At 57.9% G+C, this 17,949-nt stretch overlaps 44 non-coding genes across 44 annotated transcripts; all 44 read left to right on the top strand.

Annotated features, from left to right (window-relative positions):
* The first annotated feature begins 53 nt into the window (after nt 1–53).
* LOC131305659 (5S ribosomal RNA) lies at nt 54–172 on the top strand. The gene has a single exon (XR_009193232.1). It is a non-coding gene; the product is annotated as a 5S ribosomal RNA (ribosomal RNA).
* Nucleotides 173–460: 288 nt separating this feature from the next.
* Nucleotides 461–579, top strand: LOC131305587 (5S ribosomal RNA). Its single transcript, XR_009193161.1, has one exon. It is a non-coding gene; the product is annotated as a 5S ribosomal RNA (ribosomal RNA).
* Nucleotides 580–867: 288 nt separating this feature from the next.
* LOC131305696 (5S ribosomal RNA) lies at nt 868–986 on the top strand. Its single transcript, XR_009193267.1, has one exon. It is a non-coding gene; the product is annotated as a 5S ribosomal RNA (ribosomal RNA).
* A 288-nt stretch (nt 987–1,274) lies between these two features.
* LOC131305697 (5S ribosomal RNA) lies at nt 1,275–1,393 on the top strand. Its single transcript, XR_009193268.1, has one exon. It is a non-coding gene; the product is annotated as a 5S ribosomal RNA (ribosomal RNA).
* Nucleotides 1,394–1,681: 288 nt separating this feature from the next.
* Nucleotides 1,682–1,800, top strand: LOC131305499 (5S ribosomal RNA). Its single transcript, XR_009193078.1, has one exon. It is a non-coding gene; the product is annotated as a 5S ribosomal RNA (ribosomal RNA).
* A 288-nt stretch (nt 1,801–2,088) lies between these two features.
* Nucleotides 2,089–2,207, top strand: LOC131305278 (5S ribosomal RNA). Its single transcript, XR_009192870.1, has one exon. It is a non-coding gene; the product is annotated as a 5S ribosomal RNA (ribosomal RNA).
* A 287-nt stretch (nt 2,208–2,494) lies between these two features.
* On the top strand, nt 2,495–2,613 carry LOC131305589 (5S ribosomal RNA). Its single transcript, XR_009193163.1, has one exon. It is a non-coding gene; the product is annotated as a 5S ribosomal RNA (ribosomal RNA).
* Nucleotides 2,614–2,901: 288 nt separating this feature from the next.
* On the top strand, nt 2,902–3,020 carry LOC131305698 (5S ribosomal RNA). The gene has a single exon (XR_009193269.1). It is a non-coding gene; the product is annotated as a 5S ribosomal RNA (ribosomal RNA).
* Nucleotides 3,021–3,309: 289 nt separating this feature from the next.
* LOC131305279 (5S ribosomal RNA) lies at nt 3,310–3,428 on the top strand. Its single transcript, XR_009192871.1, has one exon. It is a non-coding gene; the product is annotated as a 5S ribosomal RNA (ribosomal RNA).
* A 287-nt stretch (nt 3,429–3,715) lies between these two features.
* Nucleotides 3,716–3,834, top strand: LOC131305590 (5S ribosomal RNA). The gene has a single exon (XR_009193164.1). It is a non-coding gene; the product is annotated as a 5S ribosomal RNA (ribosomal RNA).
* Nucleotides 3,835–4,122: 288 nt separating this feature from the next.
* LOC131305530 (5S ribosomal RNA) lies at nt 4,123–4,241 on the top strand. The gene has a single exon (XR_009193108.1). It is a non-coding gene; the product is annotated as a 5S ribosomal RNA (ribosomal RNA).
* Nucleotides 4,242–4,529: 288 nt separating this feature from the next.
* Nucleotides 4,530–4,648, top strand: LOC131305591 (5S ribosomal RNA). The gene has a single exon (XR_009193165.1). It is a non-coding gene; the product is annotated as a 5S ribosomal RNA (ribosomal RNA).
* Nucleotides 4,649–4,936: 288 nt separating this feature from the next.
* LOC131305280 (5S ribosomal RNA) lies at nt 4,937–5,055 on the top strand. Its single transcript, XR_009192872.1, has one exon. It is a non-coding gene; the product is annotated as a 5S ribosomal RNA (ribosomal RNA).
* Nucleotides 5,056–5,342: 287 nt separating this feature from the next.
* LOC131305592 (5S ribosomal RNA) lies at nt 5,343–5,461 on the top strand. Its single transcript, XR_009193166.1, has one exon. It is a non-coding gene; the product is annotated as a 5S ribosomal RNA (ribosomal RNA).
* Nucleotides 5,462–5,749: 288 nt separating this feature from the next.
* LOC131305282 (5S ribosomal RNA) lies at nt 5,750–5,868 on the top strand. Its single transcript, XR_009192874.1, has one exon. It is a non-coding gene; the product is annotated as a 5S ribosomal RNA (ribosomal RNA).
* A 287-nt stretch (nt 5,869–6,155) lies between these two features.
* Nucleotides 6,156–6,274, top strand: LOC131305593 (5S ribosomal RNA). Its single transcript, XR_009193167.1, has one exon. It is a non-coding gene; the product is annotated as a 5S ribosomal RNA (ribosomal RNA).
* A 288-nt stretch (nt 6,275–6,562) lies between these two features.
* On the top strand, nt 6,563–6,681 carry LOC131305283 (5S ribosomal RNA). The gene has a single exon (XR_009192875.1). It is a non-coding gene; the product is annotated as a 5S ribosomal RNA (ribosomal RNA).
* Nucleotides 6,682–6,968: 287 nt separating this feature from the next.
* On the top strand, nt 6,969–7,087 carry LOC131305594 (5S ribosomal RNA). Its single transcript, XR_009193168.1, has one exon. It is a non-coding gene; the product is annotated as a 5S ribosomal RNA (ribosomal RNA).
* Nucleotides 7,088–7,375: 288 nt separating this feature from the next.
* On the top strand, nt 7,376–7,494 carry LOC131305595 (5S ribosomal RNA). The gene has a single exon (XR_009193169.1). It is a non-coding gene; the product is annotated as a 5S ribosomal RNA (ribosomal RNA).
* A 288-nt stretch (nt 7,495–7,782) lies between these two features.
* Nucleotides 7,783–7,901, top strand: LOC131305596 (5S ribosomal RNA). Its single transcript, XR_009193170.1, has one exon. It is a non-coding gene; the product is annotated as a 5S ribosomal RNA (ribosomal RNA).
* Nucleotides 7,902–8,189: 288 nt separating this feature from the next.
* Nucleotides 8,190–8,308, top strand: LOC131305597 (5S ribosomal RNA). The gene has a single exon (XR_009193171.1). It is a non-coding gene; the product is annotated as a 5S ribosomal RNA (ribosomal RNA).
* Nucleotides 8,309–8,596: 288 nt separating this feature from the next.
* LOC131305284 (5S ribosomal RNA) lies at nt 8,597–8,715 on the top strand. Its single transcript, XR_009192876.1, has one exon. It is a non-coding gene; the product is annotated as a 5S ribosomal RNA (ribosomal RNA).
* A 288-nt stretch (nt 8,716–9,003) lies between these two features.
* LOC131305546 (5S ribosomal RNA) lies at nt 9,004–9,122 on the top strand. Its single transcript, XR_009193123.1, has one exon. It is a non-coding gene; the product is annotated as a 5S ribosomal RNA (ribosomal RNA).
* Nucleotides 9,123–9,410: 288 nt separating this feature from the next.
* Nucleotides 9,411–9,529, top strand: LOC131305285 (5S ribosomal RNA). Its single transcript, XR_009192877.1, has one exon. It is a non-coding gene; the product is annotated as a 5S ribosomal RNA (ribosomal RNA).
* Nucleotides 9,530–9,817: 288 nt separating this feature from the next.
* Nucleotides 9,818–9,936, top strand: LOC131305598 (5S ribosomal RNA). Its single transcript, XR_009193172.1, has one exon. It is a non-coding gene; the product is annotated as a 5S ribosomal RNA (ribosomal RNA).
* A 288-nt stretch (nt 9,937–10,224) lies between these two features.
* On the top strand, nt 10,225–10,343 carry LOC131305286 (5S ribosomal RNA). The gene has a single exon (XR_009192878.1). It is a non-coding gene; the product is annotated as a 5S ribosomal RNA (ribosomal RNA).
* A 287-nt stretch (nt 10,344–10,630) lies between these two features.
* On the top strand, nt 10,631–10,749 carry LOC131305600 (5S ribosomal RNA). Its single transcript, XR_009193174.1, has one exon. It is a non-coding gene; the product is annotated as a 5S ribosomal RNA (ribosomal RNA).
* Nucleotides 10,750–11,037: 288 nt separating this feature from the next.
* LOC131305705 (5S ribosomal RNA) lies at nt 11,038–11,156 on the top strand. Its single transcript, XR_009193275.1, has one exon. It is a non-coding gene; the product is annotated as a 5S ribosomal RNA (ribosomal RNA).
* A 288-nt stretch (nt 11,157–11,444) lies between these two features.
* On the top strand, nt 11,445–11,563 carry LOC131305548 (5S ribosomal RNA). Its single transcript, XR_009193124.1, has one exon. It is a non-coding gene; the product is annotated as a 5S ribosomal RNA (ribosomal RNA).
* Nucleotides 11,564–11,851: 288 nt separating this feature from the next.
* Nucleotides 11,852–11,970, top strand: LOC131305601 (5S ribosomal RNA). The gene has a single exon (XR_009193175.1). It is a non-coding gene; the product is annotated as a 5S ribosomal RNA (ribosomal RNA).
* Nucleotides 11,971–12,258: 288 nt separating this feature from the next.
* LOC131305706 (5S ribosomal RNA) lies at nt 12,259–12,377 on the top strand. The gene has a single exon (XR_009193276.1). It is a non-coding gene; the product is annotated as a 5S ribosomal RNA (ribosomal RNA).
* A 288-nt stretch (nt 12,378–12,665) lies between these two features.
* On the top strand, nt 12,666–12,784 carry LOC131305549 (5S ribosomal RNA). Its single transcript, XR_009193125.1, has one exon. It is a non-coding gene; the product is annotated as a 5S ribosomal RNA (ribosomal RNA).
* Nucleotides 12,785–13,072: 288 nt separating this feature from the next.
* LOC131305287 (5S ribosomal RNA) lies at nt 13,073–13,191 on the top strand. Its single transcript, XR_009192879.1, has one exon. It is a non-coding gene; the product is annotated as a 5S ribosomal RNA (ribosomal RNA).
* Nucleotides 13,192–13,479: 288 nt separating this feature from the next.
* LOC131305602 (5S ribosomal RNA) lies at nt 13,480–13,598 on the top strand. The gene has a single exon (XR_009193176.1). It is a non-coding gene; the product is annotated as a 5S ribosomal RNA (ribosomal RNA).
* Nucleotides 13,599–13,886: 288 nt separating this feature from the next.
* On the top strand, nt 13,887–14,005 carry LOC131305288 (5S ribosomal RNA). Its single transcript, XR_009192880.1, has one exon. It is a non-coding gene; the product is annotated as a 5S ribosomal RNA (ribosomal RNA).
* Nucleotides 14,006–14,293: 288 nt separating this feature from the next.
* On the top strand, nt 14,294–14,412 carry LOC131305289 (5S ribosomal RNA). Its single transcript, XR_009192881.1, has one exon. It is a non-coding gene; the product is annotated as a 5S ribosomal RNA (ribosomal RNA).
* Nucleotides 14,413–14,700: 288 nt separating this feature from the next.
* LOC131305603 (5S ribosomal RNA) lies at nt 14,701–14,819 on the top strand. The gene has a single exon (XR_009193177.1). It is a non-coding gene; the product is annotated as a 5S ribosomal RNA (ribosomal RNA).
* A 288-nt stretch (nt 14,820–15,107) lies between these two features.
* On the top strand, nt 15,108–15,226 carry LOC131305290 (5S ribosomal RNA). Its single transcript, XR_009192882.1, has one exon. It is a non-coding gene; the product is annotated as a 5S ribosomal RNA (ribosomal RNA).
* Nucleotides 15,227–15,513: 287 nt separating this feature from the next.
* On the top strand, nt 15,514–15,632 carry LOC131305604 (5S ribosomal RNA). The gene has a single exon (XR_009193178.1). It is a non-coding gene; the product is annotated as a 5S ribosomal RNA (ribosomal RNA).
* A 288-nt stretch (nt 15,633–15,920) lies between these two features.
* On the top strand, nt 15,921–16,039 carry LOC131305291 (5S ribosomal RNA). The gene has a single exon (XR_009192883.1). It is a non-coding gene; the product is annotated as a 5S ribosomal RNA (ribosomal RNA).
* Nucleotides 16,040–16,327: 288 nt separating this feature from the next.
* LOC131305605 (5S ribosomal RNA) lies at nt 16,328–16,446 on the top strand. Its single transcript, XR_009193179.1, has one exon. It is a non-coding gene; the product is annotated as a 5S ribosomal RNA (ribosomal RNA).
* A 288-nt stretch (nt 16,447–16,734) lies between these two features.
* LOC131305660 (5S ribosomal RNA) lies at nt 16,735–16,853 on the top strand. Its single transcript, XR_009193233.1, has one exon. It is a non-coding gene; the product is annotated as a 5S ribosomal RNA (ribosomal RNA).
* Nucleotides 16,854–17,141: 288 nt separating this feature from the next.
* On the top strand, nt 17,142–17,260 carry LOC131305606 (5S ribosomal RNA). Its single transcript, XR_009193180.1, has one exon. It is a non-coding gene; the product is annotated as a 5S ribosomal RNA (ribosomal RNA).
* A 288-nt stretch (nt 17,261–17,548) lies between these two features.
* On the top strand, nt 17,549–17,667 carry LOC131305694 (5S ribosomal RNA). Its single transcript, XR_009193265.1, has one exon. It is a non-coding gene; the product is annotated as a 5S ribosomal RNA (ribosomal RNA).
* The last annotated feature ends 282 nt before the right edge of the window (nt 17,668–17,949 follow it).

Here is a 17,949-nt window from a genome sequence, read left to right on the forward strand (position 1 = left end):
TGCCCGACGGGGCAGAAAAATGGAACAAAAGAATTGAAAGCGGAGTGCCTATGGGGTGCGATCATACCAGCACTAATGCACCGGTTCCCATCAGAACTCCGCAGTTAGGCGTGCTTGGGCGAGAGTAGTACTAGGATGGGTGACCCCCTGGGAAGTCCTCGTGTTGCACCCCTTTTTCGTTTTTGTACGAAATCCCTTCCCCGCCCCCCGTTCCCTTCTTTCATCCGGTCGCCGCAACTTCGGCTCATTCCGTCCGGATCTTCCCGGAGAGTTTTCGCAGCGATTTTTCGAGCTGCGAGCCAAAATCGCCCCGTCAGCGGGCACGTTCGGCCGTAGCCATCCCTCCAACGGGATACGGGGTCCGGCCGGCGAGACGTGGCTGGGAAAGCCAGAGATAGAGTGAGCAGTGCCCGACGGGGCAGAAAAATGGAACAAAAGAATTGAAAGCGGAGTTCCTATGGGGTGCGATCATACCAGCACTAATGCACCGGATCCCATCAGAACTCCGCAGTTAGGCGTGCTTGGGCGAGAGTAGTACTAGGATGGGTGACCCCCTGGGAAGTCGTCGTGTTGCACCCCTTTTTCGTTTTTGTACGAAATCCCTTCCCCGCCCCCCGTTCCCTTCTTTCATCCGGTCGCCGCAACTTCGGCTCATTCCGTCCGGATCTTCCCGGAGAGTTTTCGCAGCGATTTTTCGAGCTGCGAGCCAAAATAGCCCCGTCAGCGGGCACGTTCGGCCGTAGCCATCCCTCCAACGGGATACGGGGTCCGGCCGGCGAGACGTGGCTGGGAAAGCCAGAGATAGAGTGAGCAGTGCCCGACGGGGCAGAAAAATGGAACAAAAGAATTGAAAGCGGAGTGCCTATGGGGTGCGATCATACCAGCACTAATGCACCGGATCCCATCAGAACTCCGCGGTTAGGCGTGCTTGGGCGAGAGTAGTACTAGGATGGGTGACCCCCTGGGAAGTCGTCGTGTTGCACCCCTTTTTCGTTTTTGTACGAAATCCCTTCCCCGCCCCCCGTTCCCTTCTTTCATCCGGTCGCCGCAACTTCGGCTCATTCCGTCCGGATCTTCCCGGAGAGTTTTCGCAGCGATTTTTCGAGCTGCGAGCCAAAATAGCCCCGTCAGCGGGCACGTTCGGCCGTAGCCATCCCTCCAACGGGATACGGGGTCCGGCCGGCGAGACGTGGCTGGGAAAGCCAGAGATAGAGTGAGCAGTGCCCGACGGGGCAGAAAAATGGAACAAAAGAATTGAAAGCGGAGTGCCTATGGGGTGCGATCATACCAGCACTAATGCACCGGATCCCATCAGAACTCCGCGGTTAGGCGTGCTTGGGCGAGAGTAGTACTAGGATGGGTGACCCCCTGGGAAGTCGTCGTGTTGCACCCCTTTTTCGTTTTTGTACGAAATCCCTTCCCCGCCCCCCGTTCCCTTCTTTCATCCGGTCGCCGCAACTTCGGCTCATTCCGTCCGGATCTTCCCGGAGAGTTTTCGCAGCGATTTTTCGAGCTGCGAGCCAAAATAGCCCCGTCAGCGGGCACGTTCGGCCGTAGCCATCCCTCCAACGGGATACGGGGTCCGGCCGGCGAGACGTGGCTGGGAAAGCCAGAGATAGAGTGAGCAGTGCCCGACGGGGCAGAAAAATGGAACAAAAGAATTGAAAGCGGAGTGCCTATGGGGTGCGATCATACCAGCACTAATGCACCGGATCCCATTAGAACTCCGCAGTTAGGCGTGCTTGGGCGAGAGTAGTACTAGGATGGGTGACCCCCTGGGAAGTCCTCGTGTTGCACCCCTTTTTCGTTTTCGTACGAAATCCCTTCCCCGCCCCCCGTTCCCTTCTTTCATCCGGTCGCCGCAACTTCGGCTCATTCCGTCCGGATCTTCCCGGAGAGATTTCGCAGCGATTTTTCGAGCTGCGAGCCAAAATAGCCCCGTCAGCGGGCACGTTCGGCCGTAGCCATCCCTCCAACGGGATACGGGGTCCGGCCGGCGAGACGTGGCTGGGAAAGCCAGAGATAGAGTGAGCAGTGCCCGACGGGGCAGAAAAATGGAACAAAAGAATTGAAAGCGGAGTGCCTATGGGGTGCGATCATACCAGCACTAATGCACCGGATCCCATCAGAACTCCGCAGTTAGGCGTGCTTGGGCGAGAGTAGTACTAGGATGGGTGACCCCCTGGGAAGTCCTCGTGTTGCACCCCTTTTTCGTTTTTGAACGAAATCCCTTCCCCGCCCCCGTTCCCTTCTTTCATCCGGTCGCCGCAACTTCGGCTCATTCCGTTCGGATCTTCCCGAAGAGTTTTCGCAGCGATTTTTCGAGCTGCGAGCCAAAATCGCCCCGTCAGCGGGCACGTTCGGCCGTAGCCATCCCTCCAACGGGATACGGGGTCCGGCCGGCGAGACGTGGCTGGGAAAGCCAGAGATAGAGTGAGCAGTGCCCGACGGGGCAGAAAAATGGAACAAAAGAATTGAAAGCGGAGTTCCTATGGGGTGCGATCATACCAGCACTAATGCACCGGATCCCATCAGAACTCCGCAGTTAGGCGTGCTTGGGCGAGAGTAGTACTAGGATGGGTGACCCCCTGGGAAGTCGTCGTGTTGCACCCCTTTTTCGTTTTTGTACGAAATCCCTTCCCCGCCCCCCGTTCCCTTCTTTCATCCGGTCGCCGCAACTTCGGCTCATTCCGTCCGGATCTTCCCGGAGAGTTTTCGCAGCGATTTTTCGAGCTGCGAGCCAAAATAGCCCCGTCAGCGGGCACGTTCGGCCGTAGCCATCCCTCCAACGGGATACGGGGTCCGGCCGGCGAGACGTGGCTGGGAAAGCCAGAGATAGAGTGAGCAGTGCCCGACGGGGCAGAAAAATGGAACAAAAGAATTGAAAGCGGAGTGCCTATGGGGTGCGATCATACCAGCACTAATGCACCGGATCCCATCAGAACTCCGCGGTTAGGCGTGCTTGGGCGAGAGTAGTACTAGGATGGGTGACCCCCTGGGAAGTCGTCGTGTTGCACCCCTTTTTCGTTTTTGTACGAAATCCCTTCCCCGCCCCCCGTTCCCTTCTTTCATCCGGTCGCCGCAACTTCGGCTCATTCCGTCCGGATCTTCCCGGAGAGTTTTCGCAGCGATTTTTCGAGCTGCGAGCCAAAATAGCCCCCGTCAGCGGGCACGTTCGGCCGTAGCCATCCCTCCAACGGGATACGGGGTCCGGCCGGCGAGACGTGGCTGGGAAAGCCAGAGATAGAGTGAGCAGTGCCCGACGGGGCAGAAAAATGGAACAAAAGAATTGAAAGCGGAGTGCCTATGGGGTGCGATCATACCAGCACTAATGCACCGGATCCCATCAGAACTCCGCAGTTAGGCGTGCTTGGGCGAGAGTAGTACTAGGATGGGTGACCCCCTGGGAAGTCCTCGTGTTGCACCCCTTTTTCGTTTTTGAACGAAATCCCTTCCCCGCCCCCGTTCCCTTCTTTCATCCGGTCGCCGCAACTTCGGCTCATTCCGTTCGGATCTTCCCGGAGAGTTTTCGCAGCGATTTTTCGAGCTGCGAGCCAAAATCGCCCCGTCAGCGGGCACGTTCGGCCGTAGACATCCCTCCAACGGGATACGGGGTCCGGCCGGCGAGACGTGGCTGGGAAAGCCAGAGATAGAGTGAGCAGTGCCCGACGGGGCAGAAAAATGGAACAAAAGAATTGAAAGCGGAGTTCCTATGGGGTGCGATCATACCAGCACTAATGCACCGGATCCCATCAGAACTCCGCAGTTAGGCGTGCTTGGGCGAGAGTAGTACTAGGATGGGTGACCCCCTGGGAAGTCGTCGTGTTGCACCCCTTTTTCGTTTTTGTACGAAATCCCTTCCCCGCCCCCCGTTCCCTTCTTTCATCCGGTCGCCGCAACTTCGGCTCATTCCGTCCGGATCTTCCCGGAGAGTTTTCGCAGCGATTTTTCGAGCTGCGAGCCAAAATAGCCCCGTCAGCGGGCACGTTCGGCCGTAGCCATCCCTCCAACGGGATACGGGGTCCGGCCGGCGAGACGTGGCTGGGAAAGCCAGAGATAGAGTGAGCAGTGCCCGACGGGGCAGAAAAATGGAACAAAAGAATTGAAAGCGGAGTGCCTATGGGGTGCGATGATACCAGCACTAATGCACCGGATCCCATCAGAACTCCGCAGTTAGGCGTGCTTGGGCGAGAGTAGTACTAGGATGGGTGACCCCCTGGGAAGTCCTCGTGTTGCACCCCTTTTTCGTTTTTGAACGAAATCCCTTCCCCGCCCCCCGTTCCCTTCTTTCATCCGGTCGCCGCAACTTCGGCTCATTCCGTTCGGATCTTCCCGGAGAGTTTTCGCAGCGATTTTTCGAGCTGCGAGCCAAAATCGCCCCGTCAGCGGGCACGTTCGGCCGTAGCCATCCCTCCAACGGGATACGGGGTCCGGCCGGCGAGACGTGGCTGGGAAAGCCAGAGATAGAGTGAGCAGTGCCCGACGGGGCAGAAAAATGGAACAAAAGAATTGAAAGCGGAGTTCCTATGGGGTGCGATCATACCAGCACTAATGCACCGGATCCCATCAGAACTCCGCAGTTAGGCGTGCTTGGGCGAGAGTAGTACTAGGATGGGTGACCCCCTGGGAAGTCGTCGTGTTGCACCCCTTTTTCGTTTTTGTACGAAATCCCTTCCCCGCCCCCCGTTCCCTTCTTTCATCCGGTCGCCGCAACTTCGGCTCATTCCGTCCGGATCTTCCCGGAGAGTTTTCGCAGCGATTTTTCGAGCTGCGAGCCAAAATAGCCCCGTCAGCGGGCACGTTCGGCCGTAGCCATCCCTCCAACGGGATACGGGGTCCGGCCGGCGAGACGTGGCTGGGAAAGCCAGAGATAGAGTGAGCAGTGCCCGACGGGGCAGAAAAATGGAACAAAAGAATTGAAAGCGGAGTGCCTATGGGGTGCGATCATACCAGCACTAATGCACCGGATCCCATCAGAACTCCGCAGTTAGGCGTGCTTGGGCGAGAGTAGTACTAGGATGGGTGACCCCCTGGGAAGTCCTCGTGTTGCACCCCTTTTTCGTTTTTGAACGAAATCCCTTCCCCGCCCCCGTTCCCTTCTTTCATCCGGTCGCCGCAACTTCGGCTCATTCCGTTCGGATCTTCCCGGAGAGTTTTCGCAGCGATTTTTCGAGCTGCGAGCCAAAATCGCCCCGTCAGCGGGCACGTTCGGCCGTAGCCATCCCTCCAACGGGATACGGGGTCCGGCCGGCGAGACGTGGCTGGGAAAGCCAGAGATAGAGTGAGCAGTGCCCGACGGGGCAGAAAAATGGAACAAAAGAATTGAAAGCGGAGTTCCTATGGGGTGCGATCATACCAGCACTAATGCACCGGATCCCATCAGAACTCCGCAGTTAGGCGTGCTTGGGCGAGAGTAGTACTAGGATGGGTGACCCCCTGGGAAGTCGTCGTGTTGCACCCCTTTTTCGTTTTTGTACGAAATCCCTTCCCCGCCCCCCGTTCCCTTCTTTCATCCGGTCGCCGCAACTTCGGCTCATTCCGTCCGGATCTTCCCGGAGAGTTTTCGCAGCGATTTTTCGAGCTGCGAGCCAAAATAGCCCCGTCAGCGGGCACGTTCGGCCGTAGCCATCCCTCCAACGGGATACGGGGTCCGGCCGGCGAGACGTGGCTGGGAAAGCCAGAGATAGAGTGAGCAGTGCCCGACGGGGCAGAAAAATGGAACAAAAGAATTGAAAGCGGAGTGCCTATGGGGTGCGATCATACCAGCACTAATGCACCGGATCCCATCAGAACTCCGCAGTTAGGCGTGCTTGGGCGAGAGTAGTACTAGGATGGGTGACCCCCTGGGAAGTCCTCGTGTTGCACCCCTTTTTCGTTTTTGAACGAAATCCCTTCCCCGCCCCCGTTCCCTTCTTTCATCCGGTCGCCGCAACTTCGGCTCATTCCGTTCGGATCTTCCCGGAGAGTTTTCGCAGCGATTTTTCGAGCTGCGAGCCAAAATCGCCCCGTCAGCGGGCACGTTCGGCCGTAGCCATCCCTCCAACGGGATACGGGGTCCGGCCGGCGAGACGTGGCTGGGAAAGCCAGAGATAGAGTGAGCAGTGCCCGACGGGGCAGAAAAATGGAACAAAAGAATTGAAAGCGGAGTTCCTATGGGGTGCGATCATACCAGCACTAATGCACCGGATCCCATCAGAACTCCGCAGTTAGGCGTGCTTGGGCGAGAGTAGTACTAGGATGGGTGACCCCCTGGGAAGTCGTCGTGTTGCACCCCTTTTTCGTTTTTGTACGAAATCCCTTCCCCGCCCCCCGTTCCCTTCTTTCATCCGGTCGCCGCAACTTCGGCTCATTCCGTCCGGATCTTCCCGGAGAGTTTTCGCAGCGATTTTTCGAGCTGCGAGCCAAAATAGCCCCGTCAGCGGGCACGTTCGGCCGTAGCCATCCCTCCAACGGGATACGGGGTCCGGCCGGCGAGACGTGGCTGGGAAAGCCAGAGATAGAGTGAGCAGTGCCCGACGGGGCAGAAAAATGGAACAAAAGAATTGAAAGCGGAGTGCCTATGGGGTGCGATCATACCAGCACTAATGCACCGGATCCCATCAGAACTCCGCAGTTAGGCGTGCTTGGGCGAGAGTAGTACTAGGATGGGTGACCCCCTGGGAAGTCCTCGTGTTGCACCCCTTTTTCGTTTTTGAACGAAATCCCTTCCCCGCCCCCGTTCCCTTCTTTCATCCGGTCGCCGCAACTTCGGCTCATTCCGTTCGGATCTTCCCGGAGAGTTTTCGCAGCGATTTTTCGAGCTGCGAGCCAAAATCGCCCCGTCAGCGGGCACGTTCGGCCGTAGCCATCCCTCCAACGGGATACGGGGTCCGGCCGGCGAGACGTGGCTGGGAAAGCCAGAGATAGAGTGAGCAGTGCCCGACGGGGCAGAAAAATGGAACAAAAGAATTGAAAGCGGAGTTCCTATGGGGTGCGATCATACCAGCACTAATGCACCGGATCCCATCAGAACTCCGCAGTTAGGCGTGCTTGGGCGAGAGTAGTACTAGGATGGGTGACCCCCTGGGAAGTCGTCGTGTTGCACCCCTTTTTCGTTTTTGTACGAAATCCCTTCCCCGCCCCCCGTTCCCTTCTTTCATCCGGTCGCCGCAACTTCGGCTCATTCCGTCCGGATCTTCCCGGAGAGTTTTCGCAGCGATTTTTCGAGCTGCGAGCCAAAATAGCCCCGTCAGCGGGCACGTTCGGCCGTAGCCATCCCTCCAACGGGATACGGGGTCCGGCCGGCGAGACGTGGCTGGGAAAGCCAGAGATAGAGTGAGCAGTGCCCGACGGGGCAGAAAAATGGAACAAAAGAATTGAAAGCGGAGTGCCTATGGGGTGCGATCATACCAGCACTAATGCACCGGATCCCATCAGAACTCCGCAGTTAGGCGTGCTTGGGCGAGAGTAGTACTAGGATGGGTGACCCCCTGGGAAGTCGTCGTGTTGCACCCCTTTTTCGTTTTTGTACGAAATCCCTTCCTCGCCCCCCGTTCCCTTCTTTCATCCGGTCGCCGCAACTTCGGCTCATTCCGTCCGGATCTTCCCGGAGAGTTTTCGCAGCGATTTTTCGAGCTGCGAGCCAAAATAGCCCCGTCAGCGGGCACGTTCGGCCGTAGCCATCCCTCCAACGGGATACGGGGTCCGGCCGGCGAGACGTGGCTGGGAAAGCCAGAGATAGAGTGAGCAGTGCCCGACGGGGCAGAAAAATGGAACAAAAGAATTGAAAGCGGAGTGCCTATGGGGTGCGATCATACCAGCACTAATGCACCGGATCCCATCAGAACTCCGCAGTTAGGCGTGCTTGGGCGAGAGTAGTACTAGGATGGGTGACCCCCTGGGAAGTCGTCGTGTTGCACCCCTTTTTCGTTTTTGAACGAAATCCCTTCCCCGCCCCCCGTTCCCTTCTTTCATCCGGTCGCCGCAACTTCGGCTCATTCCGTCCGGATCTTCCCGGAGAGTTTTCGCAGCGATTTTTCGAGCTGCGAGCCAAAATAGCCCCGTCAGCGGGCACGTTCGGCCGTAGCCATCCCTCCAACGGGATACGGGGTCCGGCCGGCGAGACGTGGCTGGGAAAGCCAGAGATAGAGTGAGCAGTGCCCGACGAGGCAGAAAAATGGAACAAAAGAATTGAAAGCGGAGTGCCTATGGGGTGCGATCATACCAGCACTAATGCACCGGATCCCATCAGAACTCCGCAGTTAGGCGTGCTTGGGCGAGAGTAGTACTAGGATGGGTGACCCCCTGGGAAGTCGTCGTGTTGCACCCCTTTTTCGTTTTTGTACGAAATCCCTTCCCCGCCCCCCGTTCCCTTCTTTCATCCGGTCGCCGCAACTTCGGCTCATTCCGTCCGGATCTTCCCGGAGAGTTTTCGCAGCGATTTTTCGAGCTGCGAGCCAAAATCGCCCCGTCAGCGGGCACGTTCGGCCGTAGCCATCCCTCCAACGGGATACGGGGTCCGGCCGGCGAGACGTGGCTGGGAAAGCCAGAGATAGAGTGAGCAGTGCCCGACGGGGCAGAAAAATGGAACAAAAGAATTGAAAGCGGAGTGCCTATGGGGTGCGATCATACCAGCACTAATGCACCGGATCCCATCAGAACTCCGCAGTTAGGCGTGCTTGGGCGAGAGTAGTACTAGGATGGGTGACCCCCTGGGAAGTCCTCGTGTTGCACCCCTTTTTCGTTTTCGTACGAAATCCCTTCCCCGCCCCCCGTTCCCTTCTTTCATCCGGTCGCCGCAACTTCGGCTCATTCCGTCCGGATCTTCCCGGAGAGATTTCGCAGCGATTTTTCGAGCTGCGAGCCAAAATAGCCCCGTCAGCGGGCACGTTCGGCCGTAGCCATCCCTCCAACGGGATACGGGGTCCGGCCGGCGAGACGTGGCTGAGAAAGCCAGAGATAGAGTGAGAAGTGCTCGACGGGGCAGAAAAATGGAACAAAAGAATTGAAAGCGGAGTGCCTATGGGGTGCGATCATACCAGCACTAATGCACCGGATCCCATCAGAACTCCGCAGTTAGGCGCGCTTGGGCGAGAGTAGTACTAGGATGGGTGACCCCCTGGGAAGTCCTCGTGTTGCACCCCTTTTTCGTTTTTGTACGAAATCCCTTCCCCGCCCCCCGTTCCCTTCTTTCATCCGGTCGCCGCAACTTCGGCTCATTCCGTCCGGATCTTCCCGGAGAGTTTCCGCAGCGATTTTTCGAGCTGCGAGCCAAAATCGCCCCGTCAGCGGGCACGTTCGGCCGTAGCCATCCCTCCAACGGGATACGGGGTCCGGCCGGCGAGACGTGGCTGGGAAAGCCAGAGATAGAGTGAGCAGTGCCCGACGGGGCAGAAAAATGGAACAAAAGAATTGAAAGCGGAGTGCCTATGGGGTGCGATCATACCAGCACTAATGCACCGGATCCCATCAGAACTCCGCAGTTAGGCGTGCTTGGGCGAGAGTAGTACTAGGATGGGTGACCCCCTGGGAAGTCCTCGTGTTGCACCCCTTTTTCGTTTTCGTACGAAATCCCTTCCCCGCCCCCCGTTCCCTTCTTTCATCCGGTCGCCGCAACTTCGGCTCATTCCGTCCGGATCTTCCCGGAGAGATTTCGCAGCGATTTTTCGAGCTGCGAGCCAAAATAGCCCCGTCAGCGGGCACGTTCGGCCGTAGCCATCCCTCCAACGGGATACGGGGTCCGGCCGGCGAGACGTGGCTGGGAAAGCCAGAGATAGAGTGAGCAGTGCCCGACGGGGAAGAAAAATGGAACAAAAGAATTGAAAGCGGAGTGCCTATGGGGTGCGATCATACCAGCACTAATGCACCGGATCCCATCAGAACTCCGCAGTTAGGCGTGCTTGGGCGAGAGTAGTACTAGGATGGGTGACCCCCTGGGAAGTCGTCGTGTTGCACCCCTTTTTCGTTTTTGTACGAAATCCCTTCCCCGCCCCCCGTTCCCTTCTTTCATCCGGTCGCCGCAACTTCGGCTCATTCCGTCCGGATCTTCCCGGAGAGTTTTCGCAGCGATTTTTCGAGCTGCGAGCCAAAATAGCCCCGTCAGCGGGCACGTTCGGCCGTAGCCATCCCTCCAACGGGATACGGGGTCCGGCCGGCGAGACGTGGCTGGGAAAGCCAGAGATAGAGTGAGCAGTGCCCGACGGGGCAGAAAAATGGAACAAAAGAATTGAAAGCGGAGTGCCTATGGGGTGCGATCATACCAGCACTAATGCACCGGATCCCATCAGAACTCCGCAGTTAGGCGTGCTTGGGCGAGAGTAGTACTAGGATGGGTGACCCCCTGGGAAGTCCTCGTGTTGCACCCCTTTTTCGTTTTTGAACGAAATCCCTTCCCCGCCCCCGTTCCCTTCTTTCATCCGGTCGCCGCAACTTCGGCTCATTCCGTTCGGATCTTCCCGGAGAGTTTTCGCAGCGATTTTTCGAGCTGCGAGCCAAAATCGCCCCGTCAGCGGGCACGTTCGGCCGTAGCCATCCCTCCAACGGGATACGGGGTCCGGCCGGCGAGACGTGGCTGGGAAAGCCAGAGATAGAGTGAGCAGTGCCCGACGGGGCAGAAAAATGGAACAAAAGAATTGAAAGCGGAGTTCCTATGGGGTGCGATCATACCAGCACTAATGCACCGGATCCCATCAGAACTCCGCAGTTAGGCGTGCTTGGGCGAGAGTAGTACTAGGATGGGTGACCCCCTGGGAAGTCGTCGTGTTGCACCCCTTTTTCGTTTTTGTACGAAATCCCTTCCCCGCCCCCCGTTCCCTTCTTTCATCCGGTCGCCGCAACTTCGGCTCATTCCGTCCGGATCTTCCCGGAGAGTTTTCGCAGCGATTTTTCGAGCTGCGAGCCAAAATAGCCCCGTCAGCGGGCACGTTCGGCCGTAGCCATCCCTCCAACGGGATACGGGGTCCGGCCGGCGAGACGTGGCTGGGAAAGCAAGAGATAGAGTGAGCAGTGCCCGACGGGGCAGAAAAATGGAACAAAAGAATTGAAAGCGGAGTGCCTATGGGGTGCGATCATACCAGCACTAATGCACCGGATCCCATCAGAACTCCGCAGTTAGGCGTGCTTGGGCGAGAGTAGTACTAGGATGGGTGACCCCCTGGGAAGTCGTCGTGTTCCACCCCTTTTTCGTTTTTGTACGAAATCCCTTCCCCGCCCCCCGTTCCCTTCTTTCATCCGGTCGCCGCAACTTCGGCTCATTCCGTCCGGATCTTCCCGGAGAGTTTTCGCAGCGATTTTTCGAGCTGCGAGCCATAATAGCCCCGTCAGCGGGCACGTTCGGCCGTAGCCATCCCTCCAACGGGATACGGGGTCCGGCCGGCGAGACGTGGCTGAGAAAGCCAGAGATAGAGTGAGAAGTGCTCGACGGGGCAGAAAAATGGAACAAAAGAATTGAAAGCGGAGTGCCTATGGGGTGCGATCATACCAGCACTAATGCACCGGATCCCATCAGAACTCCGCAGTTAGGCGCGCTTGGGCGAGAGTAGTACTAGGATGGGTGACCCCCTGGGAAGTCCTCGTGTTGCACCCCTTTTTCGTTTTTGTACGAAATCCCTTCCCCGCCCCCCGTTCCCTTCTTTCATCCGGTCGCCGCAACTTCGGCTCATTCCGTCCGGATCTTCCCGGAGAGTTTTCGCAGCGATTTTTCGAGCTGCGAGCCAAAATCGCCCCGTCAGCGGGCACGTTCGGCCGTAGCCATCCCTCCAACGGGATACGGGGTCCGGCCGGCGAGACGTGGCTGGGAAAGCCAGAGATAGAGTGAGCAGTGCCCGACGGGGCAGAAAAATGGAACAAAAGAATTGAAAGCGGAGTTCCTATGGGGTGCGATCATACCAGCACTAATGCACCGGATCCCATCAGAACTCCGCAGTTAGGCGTGCTTGGGCGAGAGTAGTACTAGGATGGGTGACCCCCTGGGAAGTCGTCGTGTTGCACCCCTTTTTCGTTTTTGTACGAAATCCCTTCCCCGCCCCCCGTTCCCTTCTTTCATCCGGTCGCCGCAACTTCGGCTCATTCCGTCCGGATCTTCCCGGAGAGTTTTCGCAGCGATTTTTCGAGCTGCGAGCCAAAATAGCCCCGTCAGCGGGCACGTTCGGCCGTAGCCATCCCTCCAACGGGATACGGGGTCCGGCCGGCGAGACGTGGCTGGGAAAGCAAGAGATAGAGTGAGCAGTGCCCGACGGGGCAGAAAAATGGAACAAAAGAATTGAAAGCGGAGTGCCTATGGGGTGCGATCATACCAGCACTAATGCACCGGATCCCATCAGAACTCCGCAGTTAGGCGTGCTTGGGCGAGAGTAGTACTAGGATGGGTGACCCCCTGGGAAGTCGTCGTGTTCCACCCCTTTTTCGTTTTTGTACGAAATCCCTTCCCCGCCCCCCGTTCCCTTCTTTCATCCGGTCGCCGCAACTTCGGCTCATTCCGTCCGGATCTTCCCGGAGAGTTTTCGCAGCGATTTTTCGAGCTGCGAGCCATAATAGCCCCGTCAGCGGGCACGTTCGGCCGTAGCCATCCCTCCAACGGGATACGGGGTCCGGCCGGCGAGACGTGGCTGAGAAAGCCAGAGATAGAGTGAGAAGTGCTCGACGGGGCAGAAAAATGGAACAAAAGAATTGAAAGCGGAGTGCCTATGGGGTGCGATCATACCAGCACTAATGCACCGGATCCCATCAGAACTCCGCAGTTAGGCGCGCTTGGGCGAGAGTAGTACTAGGATGGGTGACCCCCTGGGAAGTCCTCGTGTTGCACCCCTTTTTCGTTTTTGTACGAAATCCCTTCCCCGCCCCCCGTTCCCTTCTTTCATCCGGTCGCCGCAACTTCGGCTCATTCCGTCCGGATCTTCCCGGAGAGTTTTCGCAGCGATTTTTCGAGCTGCGAGCCAAAATCGCCCCGTCAGCGGGCACGTTCGGCCGTAGCCATCCCTCCAACGGGATACGGGGTCCGGCCGGCGAGACGTGGCTGGGAAAGCCAGAGATAGAGTGAGCAGTGCCCGACGGGGCAGAAAAATGGAACAAAAGAATTGAAAGCGGAGTGCCTATGGGGTGCGATCATACCAGCACTAATGCACCGGATCCCATCAGAACTCCGCAGTTAGGCGTGCTTGGGCGAGAGTAGTACTAGGATGGGTGACCCCCTGGGAAGTCCTCGTGTTGCACCCCTTTTTCGTTTTCGTACGAAATCCCTTCCCCGCCCCCCGTTCCCTTCTTTCATCCGGTCGCCGCAACTTCGGCTCATTCCGTCCGGATCTTCCCGGAGAGATTTCGCAGCGATTTTTCGAGCTGCGAGCCAAAATAGCCCCGTCAGCGGGCACGTTCGGCCGTAGCCATCCCTCCAACGGGATACGGGGTCCGGCCGGCGAGACGTGGCTGGGAAAGCCAGAGATAGAGTGAGCAGTTCCCGACGGGGCAGAAAAATGGAACAAAAGAATTGAAAGCGGAGTGCCTATGGGGTGCGATCATACCAGCACTAATGCACCGGATCCCATCAGAACTCCGCAGTTAGGCGTGCTTGGGCGAGAGTAGTACTAGGATGGGTGACCCCCTGGGAAGTCGTCGTGTTGCACCCCTTTTTCGTTTTTGTACGAAATCCCTTCCCCGCCCCCCGTTCCCTTCTTTCATCCGGTCGCCGCAACTTCGGCTCATTCCGTCCGGATCTTCCCGGAGAGTTTTCGCAGCGATTTTTCGAGCTGCGAGCCAAAATAGCCCCGTCAGCGGGCACGTTCGGCCGTAGCCATCCCTCCAACGGGATACGGGGTCCGGCCGGCGAGACGTGGCTGGGAAAGCCAGAGATAGAGTGAGCAGTGCCCGACGGGGCAGAAAAATGGAACAAAAGAATTGAAAGCGGAGTGCCTATGGGGTGCGATCATACCAGCACTAATGCACCGGATCCCATCAGAACTCCGCAGTTAGGCGTGCTTGGGCGAGAGTAGTACTAGGATGGGTGACCCCCTGGGAAGTCCTCGTGTTGCACCCCTTTTTCGTTTTTGTACGAAATCCCTTCCCCGCCCCCCGTTCCCTTCTTTCATCCGGTCGCCGCAACTTCGGCTCATTCCGTCCGGATCTTCCCGGAGAGTTTTCGCAGCGATTTTTCGAGCTGCGAGCCAAAATCGCCCCGTCAGCGGGCACGTTCGGCCGTAGCCATCCCTCCAACGGGATACGGGGTCCGGCCGGCGAGACGTGGCTGGGAAAGCCAGAGATAGAGTGAGCAGTGCCCGACGGGGCAGAAAAATGGAACAAAAGAATTGAAAGCGGAGTGCCTATGGGGTGCGATCATACCAGCACTAATGCACCGGATCCCATCAGAACTCCGCAGTTAGGCGTGCTTGGGCGAGAGTAGTACTAGGATGGGTGACCCCCTGGGAAGTCCTCGTGTTGCACCCCTTTTTCGTTTTCGTACGAAATCCCTTCCCCGCCCCCCGTTCCCTTCTTTCATCCGGTCGCCGCAACTTCGGCTCATTCCGTCCGGATCTTCCCGGAGAGATTTCGCAGCGATTTTTCGAGCTGCGAGCCAAAATAGCCCCGTCAGCGGGCACGTTCGGCCGTAGCCATCCCTCCAACGGGATACGGGGTCCGGCCGGCGAGACGTGGCTGGGAAAGCCAGAGATAGAGTGAGCAGTTCCCGACGGGGCAGAAAAATGGAACAAAAGAATTGAAAGCGGAGTGCCTATGGGGTGCGATCATACCAGCACTAATGCACCGGATCCCATCAGAACTCCGCAGTTAGGCGTGCTTGGGCGAGAGTAGTACTAGGATGGGTGACCCCCTGGGAAGTCGTCGTGTTGCACCCCTTTTTCGTTTTTGTACGAAATCCCTTCCCCGCCCCCCGTTCCCTTCTTTCATCCGGTCGCCGCAACTTCGGCTCATTCCGTCCGGATCTTCCCGGAGAGTTTTCGCAGCGATTTTTCGAGCTGCGAGCCAAAATAGCCCCGTCAGCGGGCACGTTCGGCCGTAGCCATCCCTCCAACGGGATACGGGGTCCGGCCGGCGAGACGTGGCTGGGAAAGCCAGAGATAGAGTGAGCAGTGCCCGACGGGGCAGAAAAATGGAACAAAAGAATTGAAAGCGGAGTGCCTATGGGGTGCGATCATACCAGCACTAATGCACCGGATCCCATCAGAACTCCGCAGTTAGGCGTGCTTGGGCGAGAGTAGTACTAGGATGGGTGACCCCCTGGGAAGTCCTCGTGTTGCACCCCTTTTTCGTTTTTGAACGAAATCCCTTCCCCGCCCCCGTTCCCTTCTTTCATCCGGTCGCCGCAACTTCGGCTCATTCCGTTCGGATCTTCCCGGAGAGTTTTCGCAGCGATTTTTCGAGCTGCGAGCCAAAATCGCCCCGTCAGCGGGCACGTTCGGCCGTAGCCATCCCTCCAACGGGATACGGGGTCCGGCCGGCGAGACGTGGCTGGGAAAGCCAGAGATAGAGTGAGCAGTGCCCGACGGGGCAGAAAAATGGAACAAAAGAATTGAAAGCGGAGTTCCTATGGGGTGCGATCATACCAGCACTAATGCACCGGATCCCATCAGAACTCCGCAGTTAGGCGTGCTTGGGCGAGAGTAGTACTAGGATGGGTGACCCCCTGGGAAGTCGTCGTGTTGCACCCCTTTTTCGTTTTTGTACGAAATCCCTTCCCCGCCCCCCGTTCCCTTCTTTCATCCGGTCGCCGCAACTTCGGCTCATTCCGTCCGGATCTTCCCGGAGAGTTTTCGCAGCGATTTTTCGAGCTGCGAGCCAAAATAGCCCCGTCAGCGGGCACGTTCGGCCGTAGCCATCCCTCCAACGGGATACGGGGTCCGGCCGGCGAGACGTGGCTGGGAAAGCAAGAGATAGAGTGAGCAGTGCCCGACGGGGCAGAAAAATGGAACAAAAGAATTGAAAGCGGAGTGCCTATGGGGTGCGATCATACCAGCACTAATGCACCGGATCCCATCAGAACTCCGCAGTTAGGCGTGCTTGGGCGAGAGTAGTACTAGGATGGGTGACCCCCTGGGAAGTCCTCGTGTTGCACCCCTTTTTCGTTTTTGTACGAAATCCCTTCCCCGCCCCCCGTTCCCTTCTTTCATCCGGTCGCCGCAACTTCGGCTCATTCCGTCCGGATCTTCCCGGAGAGATTTCGCAGCGATTTTTCGAGCTGCGAGCCAAAATAGCCCCGTCAGCGGGCACGTTCGGCCGTAGCCATCCCTCCAACGGGATACGGGGTCCGGCCGGCGAGACGTGGCTGGGAAAGCCAGAGATAGAGTGAGCAGTGCCCGACGGGGCAGAAAAATGGAACAAAAGAATTGAAAGCGGAGTGCCTATGGGGTGCGATCATACCAGCACTAATGCACCGGATCCCATCAGAACTCCGCAGTTAGGCGTGCTTGGGCGAGAGTAGTACTAGGATGGGTGACCCCCTGGGAAGTCGTCGTGTTGCACCCCTTTTTCGTTTTCGTACGAAATCCCTTCCCCGCCCCCCGTTCCCTTCTTTCATCCGGTCGCCGCAACTTCGGCTCATTCCGTCCGGATCTTCCCGGAGAGATTTCGCAGCGATTTTTCGAGCTGCGAGCCAAAATAGCCCCGTCAGCGGGCACGTTCGGCCGTAGCCATCCCTCCAACGGGATACGGGGTCCGGCCGGCGAGACGTGGCTGGGAAAGCCAGAGATAGAGTGAGCAGTGCCCGACGGGGCAGAAAAATGGAACAAAAGAATTGAAAGCGGAGTGCCTATGGGGTGCGATCATACCAGCACTAATGCACCGGATCCCATCAGAACTCCGCAGTTGGGCGTGCTTGGGCGAGAGTAGTACTAGGATGGGTGACCCCCTGGGAAGTCCTCGTGTTGCACCCCTTTTTCGTTTTCGTACGAAATCCCTTCCCCGCCCCCTGTTCCCTTCTTTCATCCGGTCGCCGCAACTTCGGCTCATTCCGTCCGGATCTTCCCGGAGAGATTTCGCAGCGATTTTTCGAGCTGCGAGCCAAAATAGCCCCGTCAGCGGGCACGTTCGGCCGTAGCCATCCCTCCAACGGGATACGGGGTCCGGCCGGCGAGACGTGGCTGGGAAAGCCAGAGATAGAGTGAGCAGTGCCCGACGGGGCAGAAAAATGGAACAAAAGAATTGAAAGCGGAGTGCCTATGGGGTGCGATCATACCAGCACTAATGCACCGGATCCCATCAGAACTCCGCAGTTAGGCGTGCTTGGGCGAGAGTAGTACTAGGATGGGTGACCCCCTGGGAAGTCGTCGTGTTGCACCCCTTTTTCGTTTTTGTACGAAATCCCTTCCCCGCCCCCCGTTCCCTTCTTTCATCCGGTCGCCGCAACTTCGGCTCATTCCGTCCGGATCTTCCCGGAGAGTTTTCGCAGCGATTTTTCGAGCTGCGAGCCAAAATCGCCCCGTCAGCGGGCACGTTCGGCCGTAGCCATCCCTCCAACGGGATACGGGGTCCGGCCGGCGAGACGTGGCTGGGAAAGCCAGAGATAGAGTGAGCAGTGCCCGACGGGGCAGAAAAATGGAACAAAAGAATTGAAAGCGGAGTGCCTATGGGGTGCGATCATCCCAGCACTAATGCACCGGATCCCATCAGAACTCCGCAGTTAGGCGTGCTTGGGCGAGAGTAGTACTAGGATGGGTGACCCCCTGGGAAGTCGTCGTGTTGCACCCCTTTTTCGTTTTTGTACGAAATCCCTTCCCCGCCCCCCGTTCCCTTCTTTCATCCGGTCGCCGCAACTTCGGCTCATTCCGTCCGGATCTTCCCGGAGAGATTTCGCAGCGATTTTTCGAGCTGCGAGCCATAATAGCCCCGTCAGCGGGCACGTTCGGCCGTAGCCATCCCTCCAACGGGATACGGGGTCCGGCCGGCGAGACGTGGCTGAGAAAGCCAGAGATAGAGTGAGAAGTGCTCGACGGGGCAGAAAAATGGAACAAAAGAATTGAAAGCGGAGTG

Source organism: Rhododendron vialii, chromosome 10a, assembly GCF_030253575.1.
Source record: "Rhododendron vialii isolate Sample 1 chromosome 10a, ASM3025357v1".
Lineage (NCBI taxonomy): Eukaryota > Viridiplantae > Streptophyta > Magnoliopsida > Ericales > Ericaceae > Rhododendron > Rhododendron vialii.